This window comes from Podarcis filfolensis, assembly GCF_964270895.1.
Source record: "Podarcis filfolensis genome assembly, chromosome: 11".
Taxonomy (NCBI): Eukaryota; Metazoa; Chordata; class Lepidosauria; order Squamata; family Lacertidae; genus Podarcis; species Podarcis filfolensis.
The window spans coordinates 59,405,456-59,415,903 of record NC_139613.1 but is presented as its reverse complement, the minus strand read 5'-3'; the positions used below and the strand labels follow the sequence as shown (position 1 = coordinate 59,415,903).

At 44.6% G+C, this 10,448-nt stretch overlaps 2 long non-coding RNA genes across 2 annotated transcripts; both read right to left on the bottom strand.

Annotated features, from left to right (window-relative positions):
- Positions 1–446: 446 nt before the first annotated feature.
- On the bottom strand, positions 447–1,136 carry LOC310745118. Its single transcript, XR_014539954.1, has 2 exons — positions 918–1,136; positions 447–755 (listed from the first exon to the last, which is right to left on the bottom strand). It is a non-coding gene; the product is annotated as an uncharacterized lncRNA (long non-coding RNA).
- A 578-nt stretch (positions 1,137–1,714) lies between these two features.
- Positions 1,715–9,458, bottom strand: LOC310745094. The gene is made up of 3 exons (XR_014539928.1): positions 9,309–9,458; positions 8,419–8,852; positions 1,715–2,074 (listed from the first exon to the last, which is right to left on the bottom strand). It is a non-coding gene; the product is annotated as an uncharacterized lncRNA (long non-coding RNA).
- Between the last annotated feature and the right edge of the window lie 990 nt (positions 9,459–10,448).

The window sequence follows — 10,448 nt, the reverse complement described above, 5'->3', positions numbered from 1 at the left end:
CTCAAAAACGTAGGTCCGCCACTGCCTGAGGATCTCTCCCAGCACCTTCACATAGATGTTAAAAAGCATGTGGGAGAGGGCAGAGCCACGAGGCTCCCTACAAGTGATTGCCCAGGGGTCTGAACATCCATCCCCCAACACCACTTTCTGGACACGGCCCAGGAGGAAGGAGCTGTATAGCAGTGCCCTCAGCTCCAAACTCCTGTAGACGGTCCAGAAGGATGCCATGGTCAATGGTATCAAAAGCCACTGAGAGATCCAGCAGAACCAGGAAACAGTTTTCACCTCTGTCCCTAGCCCGCCAGAGATCATCGAACAGTGTGACCAAGACAGTTTTGTTCCTATGATGGGGCCTGAATCCAGATTGGAAGGGGTCCAAATGGTCCACATCCTCCAGGTATGCCTGGATTTGTTCAGCGACCACCCACACAATCAAGTTAATAAAGTTACTTTTGAAAGAAGATTTAATTGTGAAGTCTGAGCATAACATAGCTTGAGAGACTGCCTTCTCCCTGTCCCTTATGTTATCATACACACAGTCATGGTCATATTGTTCTGCAGGAAACCTTTCTCCACATCAGAAGCCCACTCCACAGTAAGTCTAAGCAGCATATGATAGAGTTATGACAGGCACCCTCTAGCTGCACTTTCCAGAAACAACAGAAGATATTTCTTTTTTTAACAAGCGCTTCCAGCTGCATGAAAATGTCTTCATTTTGGGGTGGTGTTGATGATGATGGTAATTTCACAAGTCTCTGTTAGGATAACAATAAAAAGTAGTGTCAGAATAGTTGCAAACTTTTGCTTGGTACCCTCAGAATTCTTCACCCCTCCTACCCAACCAGGCTCTCACAATCACATTCAAACCATCCTTTCCCTTCCCTCCCTCCCTCCCACCCTCCATTCCATCTACTTACCTGGCTGCAGACATCAGTGGCAGAAGTGGGAGCTCTCTCCTGGCTTCGATGTCCAGCACACGTCTGTGTAACTGCCAGGCACAAGCAGACCTGAGTTTTCCAAAGAGCCAGTGCAGCCAAGGGCTGAGAGACCTCTCACTGCTCCCATGGCTGTTGGAGCTGGCAGCTAAATGGAGGTTGGATGGAAGACTCAACTAAGGGCTTACCTGCACTTGGAGGAAGGGTCATAGAATCATAGAATAGAATCATAGAATCATAGAGTTGGAAGAGACCACAAGGGCCATCGAGTCCAACCCCCTGCCAAGCAGGAAACGCCATCAGAGCACTCCTGACATATGGTTGTCAAGCCTCTGCTTAAAGACCTCCAAAGAAGGAGACTCCACCACTAATGACATAATCAGGGGCATGATGGGGTCCAGTTTGGCCGATAATTGCGGTGTCAGAATAAACGGAGAATGTGACAAGTTTGGGGAAAACAGTTCCATTTTCTAAAATTGCCCAAGTCATTGAAGCTAGATCAGCCCTGGGCTAATCTAGAAAGAAGAAGAAGAGTTTGGATTTGATATCCCGCCTTTCACTCCCCTTCAGGAGTCTCAAAGCGGCTAACATTCTCCTTTCCCTTCCTCCCCCACAACAAACACTCTGTGAGGTGAGTGGGGCTGAGAGACTTCAGAGAAGTGTGACTGGCCCGAGGTCACCCAGCAGCTGCAGGTGGAGGAGCGGAGACGCGAACCCCGTTCCCCCAGATTACGAGACTACCACTCTCAACCACTACACCACACTGGCTCTCCACATTATTTCCATTCAGTGAACCAATGCCCAGAGTTAGTCCTCTAGATTTTTGCCTGTACCTGTCTAGGTGTGTTTTAGGGGCTGTCCCATAACATTTATGTTTAGGATTTTTACAACATGGACAAGTGTAATGCTGCATTTGAGGAATGATGTTCTTTAGTTGGACAAATACTCAGTTATTCAGAGAGAAAGTATATCAATCTGTAGAGAACTAGAGCTGCCTTGCTTCATCTCACTTTTGCTTAACAATGCCTAGGGAGTGTCAGGAAGTAGATGGATTACAAAGGAGATGGTTGGGTCCCTCTTTTGTCATTCTTCTTTTCTTGTCTATATGAGTCTTTTCCCCTTGCTGGTAGTCAGTGAACCTAAGGATCAAAAAGTGCTTGCTTTTTAGTGTTCCTCAGATTATCAACAAAAGCTATCAAAGCAAAGCATAAGATCTCAGGCTCCCAGAGACTTCTGAAGGTGAAAAACAGCATCTAAAATGAAAATAATGTCCTTGAAGATTTATTTTAATCAAACATTTTCAGCTCTGACTGGGAGGTTTAGAGGCTGATCCTGCCGATTGCCTAGTGCTCTTATCCCTTAGAGAATGAGAATCTGTCAGAGCTCAGGGACTTCTAGAATTGAGTCTTTCACCCTCCATTGATTTATACGCATATACATGCATGTACACACACATGCACACACACAGTTTTCAGATACATTGGAAGCAGGCTAAATTTGTCCACTTTTATTCACCTTTTTGTATAGCATTGTCATCTACTTTATTTAAGATAATCAGTTTGTAAAGCAGTTTAGGAGAACACTTCCTTCGTAATGAACTCCTGCAAATGAATCAATGAAATTGCTAATATCATAATGCTGTTTTACAAATATATGGTGCAATTGCATTTGGAATTCTGTCTGGTCTGGCCACTGCATCTAATAAAAGGATATTTTAGTGCTGCAAACTGTGTAGAAAAGCACAGCCAAAATGATCAGAAGGCTGGAACAACTCTCATGTGAGGAAAGGTTACACCTTGAGCTTTTCAGCTTAGGAAAAAGATGAGGAAGGAAAGACAAAAATACATAAAATTATTCACAGTGTGAAGAAAGATGATGGAGAGCTTTTTCTCTCTCTCTCATCGTACTAGAACCTCAGGTCATCCAATGAAGCTGAACGGTGGGAATTTTGAGACGAACAAAAGTAAGTACTTGTCCACAAAGCGCATGGAATTTGTTGCCACATGATGTAATGATAACCACTAACATGAATAGTTTTAAAAGGGAATTACACAAATTTATGAAGAATGTTACTGTCAATGGCTACTACTTATGATGGCTCTATATTACCTCCAGCATCAGAGACTGGTTTCTAAAGAACGTGAGTGGGAGAGTGTGATTGTGCTCATATGCTGCTTGTGGGGTTCCAAGAGGCTAGCTACTGCGGCAACAGGGTGCTGGATTACATTTAGACAGGTCTTTGGACTGATCCAGCAGGTCTCTTCTTGGGTTCTTATAACTCCCTTGTTTCAAAGCAGAAACTGTCAGCTTTGCAGATATGAAGCTGCAAAAGAGAAAAATGGAGGAAAACTCATGTTGAATCCAGATGTGCAACCACCTTCTTATATTTAGGGTCTGTGTATGACTGGGGTACCAAGTTGCATGGGTGGCCCAACTGCACAGACTCATGGCTCACATGGCAGAATTCTTCTGCAGACAGCAATGCACAGCAATAGTGGTGGAGGGACTTAAAGCATGGTTCCACTCCACTGTCAACATGGATATGTCCTACATGTGAATAATGAGTGGAAAAGACCAATATTAAAGTAGATATGAACTCCACACATAAAGAGGGACTACTGCTCAAGGTTTGCATGCAGAAAATTCTGGGTTCAATCCCTAGCATCAACAGCTTAAAAAATTGTAGGGCTAAAAAGAAACCTTGTTTCAGGCTCTAGAATACTTCTGCCAGTTGTGGTAGGCAATAGTGGACTAAATGGACAAATGGTTTAACTACATATAAGACAACTATATGGCGGGGTGAGCTCCCGTCGTTCGGTCCCAGCTCCTGCCCACCTAGCAGTTCAAAAGCACCCTTAAGTGCAAGTAGATAAATAGGTACTGCTTTATAGCGGGAAGGTAAACGGCGTTTCCATGTGCTGCTCTGGTGCCGGTTCGCCAGAGCAGCTTCGTCACGCTGGCCACGTGACCCGGAAGTGTCTGCGGACAGCGCTGGCTCCCGGCCTCTAGAGTGAGATGAGCGCACAACCCTAGAGTCTGTCAAGACTGGCCCGTACGGGCAGGGGTACCTTTACCTTTACCTTTAAGACAACTATATTGATTCAGTTCTGTTATTTGGCTAGGAGCACCAGAATTCAGAGAAAAATCTGTCTCCTAGTTCAAATTCTGATTTGTACTGATTGCAGATCACTTCATTCAGTATTATCGCTTCATTCAATACTATCAACTGTTCACTTGCATATATTTGCACATCTGTATTTTATTTCAGTTGCATAACATCATGGCATTTGTAGTCTGAGGGCTATTAATCTTATGCATGGATGTTTTGAAAACTGCCATCTCTAAAAGGTTAAAGCTATTGTGTGGAAATAATGATAGTAATGGATAGATAGCAAAGAGGTCTTAATAGTGAAAATACAGATGATTTGGCAAGGAAAAGTTGAAGCAGGTTTGTTGAAATCATGATGGATTTCAGAATGGTTGCCAGATTTGGGGGAGCTTTTGAAGTCACAGAACCCTTCATATCTGAGCTGAATTTTAGTTATATTTCACTTTTTTTCTTGCCAGAAAACCACCAATACCAGGTATTCCTGCTCCCCAACTTGGTTTTACCAAATCATTTTACAGATTCATCAGCACATTTACTGGGGAAGAAACCCCACTGAACTCGCTGGTGCTTTCTTCTAATTAGACATGCATAGGATTGCATTCCTCCACATGAAAACTTTGGCATGGTTGTCTCTTAAACCTTTGGGTTTAAGAATAAAGCATCTTTGGGTTATTTATTTTGCTATTTCTCAAAATAACTGACAAATCGAAACAACCCATTTCAATATGACATTTCTTCAGAATCATTGTTTTTATCTAGCCAGCCCTAGTCCGAGAACATGCAACCTCCTGGTGTAGAAAGAAAGTGTCAGGGGACTGCCATCGGAAGAGGGGAGGGAGGCAAGGGGGATACCGAGGGCCTCCAATGCTTCTGAGGAGCAGCTCCAGTGGAGAAGAGAGGGAAGGGGCCAGCCAAGCAAGGAGAGGGCTCGAAGATGCTGCTGAGAACCCAAGCGCCTCACCTAGCCTGGCTGGCCAGGAGGCACAGACGCCACTTCCATCACCCAGCCTGTGCAGAGGGGTGAAACACAAGGAGGGGAGGAGGAGATTTGGGGTGTCTAAGTTCTTATGTTGGGGGAGAAGCCGGAAGGGGCCACTCCCAGATTCTGTCAGTGACTAAGACGGACATGAACTCTGGAGATCTGCCCTGTAAATAGTTTTCACAATAAAACCTGTAAAAGACAGGCTTGGAGTCCTGCCTAGTTACTCGCGAGCGACCACCAGCAGCACCTGACAGAAAGGTTTTACTCAGCGGCTTAATAGTTATAGGCTCCTCTTTCGCATATGAGTTGGAAAATAGGCCAAAATGTCTTATTCTGAAACATGACAGGGCCACAGATAAGATTCTGTGAAAAATAAAACAAAGTGTGAAGTCATTAATTTTTCAAATAAGTGAACCGATATCTCAGGCTAATTCAATGACATTAATGTGGTAGCTCTAAGATTTATTCATTAGTCATATTGCTCATAATGTGACAGCCTTCTGAGTGAATTAAGAGAGCAGAATTATTATTGGATATAGGTATTGGGGGTGTGTGTGTGTGTGTGTGTGTGTGTGTGTGTGTGTGTGTGTTGGGGTGGGGAGAAATAATTACTATAACACAGCCACACAGTTATAACCTACACATGGCAGCTCCACCCCATTAGTTTGTAAGCTAAGCACATGCACCAGAAGCTGAACCTGTGGTTCCGCACGTACTGAGTTTGGGATTATGAATGAAGCCTCTAGATCAGATTCCCCACCCCTAAAATGTAAACATACATGATCTCGCAACAGCAATCCTTGCTCACTATGAGAGGAATCACATTTGCTGTATGTGTTGCAGTTAAACTGAGTTTAGCATATGCTTAGGTGGAAGAACTTGGCTTTCCTTACTGTTCTATTGCTCATTCCTGTCTTTATGCCTGTAATTTATCCAGGCCATTGATTTTTTTCAATTGAAACTGCTATAACTGCCTATGGAAACAGATGTGCATGTGTGTGCGCGCACTCTCAACACATGTAAATCAACACTCCGGCGCCATGGTGCAAAGCTCCCCCCGTTTCCCAGAGTTGTCGACCTTTTTTCGGGAGGACGGTGCTACCGGCGGGGCTAGAGGAGGTGGGCAGCGTCCAGCCTCTGCCTCTTCCCTGGTGCCCTCCAGAACTTGGTCCCCTGGCGCCCTGCACCACTAGCCTCTATGGGTAAGACGCCCCTGTATACGATAATATTCTAAGCTGAACTAAAAAGTGTTTGCAGTTTCAGGCAAGCAGAGGGGAGCTAACATAATATATAAGTTCCAGGCCTAGTGCCAGTACCTGGCACCTTCATGAAGTTCTCTGATATAACAACTGTCAATCTGAGCCTTTAAAATATGCTAACTACCAAGATATGTATATAGAGGTTCCGGCTTCCATTCTTCTGAAATAGTGGGTACATAACTTAATTTGTCTTCATAATTTAAATTCATTTAAAATACTCTCCATGCAGAGATGGTTTCTTCCCCCTCCCATGCTCAGTAACAGATTTTCATATTTTTTAAAGAAGAAAATACAGTAATAATGACTGGGATCATAAGAGGTTTCGTCCCTTTTATGTTATACTAAAAAGGCGGTGATATTGCCCCAAAGTTGTTGGTCTGTTTGACAGCAGAACTATTCTGGGTACAGCTGCCTGCAATTAAAACAATTATGCAGATCCCATGTCTTTCTAGTTAAATTCGTGCTGGGCTTGTTTTTCCAGGAGGGCCTCTGTTAGTCTGGGCAGATAATGGAAGGAATTAAGAAGAGCAGGAGATACATGGAACCCCTCCTGAACAGGTCCTACCCGTAGCAGAAAGGTAGGTGAAGAGCTGTAGCTCAGTGGTAAAACCCATGTTTTGCGTGCAGAAGGTCCTCAAGTAACACTAGGGAAGACATCGGCCTGAACTCCTGGAGTAGCACTGCCAGTCAGTGTAAAAAATACAGAGCTAAATGGACGAATGATCTGATTCCATCTAAGGAAACTTCCTATGGTCCTAGCTTCATTGTAGTGTTCCTATGACCTTCTTCACAGTTCCCATGGCCTTTTTCATTTCAGCATATCCTCTAACATTTCCCCGATGAAAATAGGAATTTCACATTCCATAATGATAATTTTTTGGAATGCGGGTGATGCTGTGGGTAAAAGCTTCAGCGCCTAGGACTTGCCGATTGAAAGGTCGGCGGTTCGAATCCCCGCGGCGGGGTGCGCTCCCGTCGTTCGGTCCCAGCGCCTGCCAACCTAGCAGTTCAAAAGCATCTCCGGGTGCAAGTAGATAAATAGGGACCGCTTACCAGCGGGAAGGTAAACGGCGTTCTGTGTGCTGCGCTGGCTTGCCAGATGCAGCTTGTCACGCTGGCCACGTGACCCGGAAGTGTCTGCGGACAGCGCTGGCTCCCGGCCTATAGAGTGAGATGAGCGCACAACCCTAGAGTCTGGCAAGACTGGCCCGAACGGGCAGGGGTACCTTTACCTTTACCTAATGATAATTTTACTATTTATACCCCACACATCTTACTGGGTTGCCCCAGCCACTCTGGGTAACAACATATATAAAAACATAATAAAACATTAAACATTTTTTTTTAAAAAACCTTTCCTATACAGGGCTACCTTCAGACTGCTTGGGGATCAGATAACTCCATACCCTCCAACATTTCTCCAATGAAAATAGGGACATCCTAAGGAAAAGTGGGACATTCTGGGATAAATCAGAAACCGGGATGGCTTCCCTAAATTGGGGACATCCCTGGAAAATAGGGACACTTGGAGGGTAAGAACTTTATAGCTAGGCAACAAGCTCCTTGGGTCTCAGCCTGCTCCCTGGGGACTATCTGAGATACTGGAGCAAAGTGCTTATACTGTTGGACTAGGACTGAACCAAACATACTCACTGTTGTTGTTTCATATTAAAATTACATTCTCTGAATCAACGTGTTTATTAGTTATTAGCCATGCAAACACTGGCTGTCTTTTTAAAAGATGTTTTCTCTTTCATTTACTTAGTACTACCTTAATTTCATTTACCATAATATGCACCCCACCTTTCACTTTATACCAGATCCAAAAGGTGTGTTAGACCTAAATTGGAGAGGCAAAGGTTCACATGCTGGCTCAGCCATGAAATGTAATGTATCTTTGCCACTATCCCCCAACTTAACTTCACTTACTGGACAGCTGCTGATAAGGCAAAAGTGAGAAGAACTGCCCTGCACTTTGTATAATGGAAAAACTAGGACACGATTCAGGCAAAGTTAAGCACTTGTGAATTCTTAGGATAGCACCTCCTCAGACACACACCAGAGTTCCTGCCATTCCATGAGCTACTGGTCTCTTGTCAACAATCATATTTGCCATAGGCCCATTTTCTTTACCTTGCTAGCCAGGTGCAGGAGCACTTATGCCTCAGATCCTGACCGCAAGCAACCAGCTGGACTTGTCATTTCCTCTTGCCCCTGCTTTTGGAAGTCCTTACCTGTTCCTTGGCCCTCTCACTGCCTCCCTCAGGCTCTCTGTCCTTTCTTCATCCACTGCTGCTCCTGAGCAGCAGAAACTGTGCATCAGGGAAACACATGGAAGGGAAATCATTTTCTGTCTGCTTCTGCCACAGACGTTTAGCCTTATGACAGACAGCTTTAGCAGAAAAGCCAGCGTGACTGGGCATCGAACAGGACCATGGAGTTGGAAAGTGGGGGGAGGGGACCCTAATCTAGCTCCTTCTGTGAGACAGGGCACTTCATTCCCTTCTACTTTCCCTCAGCCTTATCAGATCACCCAACTGAAGGGCCACTTTTCCTAACACCAAATTCTTTTTGCTTTACAGCCGCTGTGATAGGTTACGATTATATTAAGCTATAGATATTACTTCATTTATTTCTCAAGATGAAAGGAGTTAGGTTTTCATTTGGCAATGTTTAAGGGATGCAGGTGGCGCTGTGGGTTAAACCACAGAGCCTAGGGCTTGCCGATCAGAAGGTCGGCGGTTTGAATCCCCACGACGGGGTGAGCTCCCATTGCTCGGTCCCTGCTCCTGCCAACCTAGCAGTTCGAAAGCATGTCAAAGTGCAAGTAGATAAATAGGTACCGCTTCGGCGGGAAGGTAAACGGCGTTTCCGTGCGTTGCTCTGGTTCGCCAGAAGTGGCTTAGTCATGCTGGCCACATAACCCGGAAGCTGTACACCGGCTCTCTCGGCCAATAAAGCGAGATAGAGTTGCAACCCCAGAGTTGGTCACGACTGGACCTAATGGTCAGGGGTCCCTTTACCTTTACCTTTAAGGTTTTATTCCAAAATATTTCCTCTTAAACAGATATTCACAAAATGTGCATGCATAAAATAAAACCTTTAAAAGAGAGAACTATAAGATCCATGGTGGAAGAAGGAGACTTTCGACTGTCTAACCTCATCTTTCTGTATTACACATATTCACTATGAGAATAAAGTTTTAAGAACTAAACTAGCTCCTATACTGCTATTCTCATTTTATTTATTTATTAAATTTGCATCCTGCCCTTTCTCCCAAAGGCGCCTAGGGTGGCAGGGTGGCAAACATCAAGCAATAAAACAGTAAAGGTAAAGATAAAGGGACCCCTGACCATTAGGTCCAGTCGTGGCCGACTCTGGGGTTGCGGCGCTGCGCTCATCTCGCTTTACTGGCCGAGGGAGCTGGCGTACAGCTTCCGGGTCATGTGGCCAGCATGACTAAGCCGCTTCTGGCGAACCAGAGTAGTGCACGGAAACGCCGTTTACCTTCCCGCTGGAGCAGTACCTATTTATCTACTTGCACTTTGACATGCTTTGGAACTGCTAGGTTGGCAGGAGCAGGGACCGAGCAACGGGAGCGCACCCCGTCGTGGGGATTCAAACCGCCGACCTTCTGATCAGCAAGTCCTAGGCTCTGTGGTTTAACCCACAGCGCCACCCTTGTCCCAAAGTAGAGACATCCTAAAAACATCCTAAAAACAATTCCAACACAGATGCAGACTATGTGACAGGAATAACAGGAAGCAGTGGAAGAAAACGTAAAGCAAAGTGTGTATGTGGGGGGGGGGGTGATTTGCACCTTGCCTACTTCAGGGTTTATAGATTTCAGTGAAGGTTTACTTAAGTTTAAATAGTTTCAGGATTGCGTCCTTGGTTTTCTCCCAGAATAACTGAAACATTTTTGTGATTAATCTGATTTCCACATGAACTGTAGCAGTTTAATTTCCCAGCAGTGGAATAGGTGGCGGCCTCAATATAAAGAAATATAGGGAAAAATGCACCTTCACTTCAAAAACTAGTTAACATTCCTCCAAGACTTTATACATGAAATCTCATCTCATACAAATCAAACACACTTAAAATAAATACACAATAAAATGCTTGGGACCAAAACGGACGTGACACAATCAAGATTGTTCTTT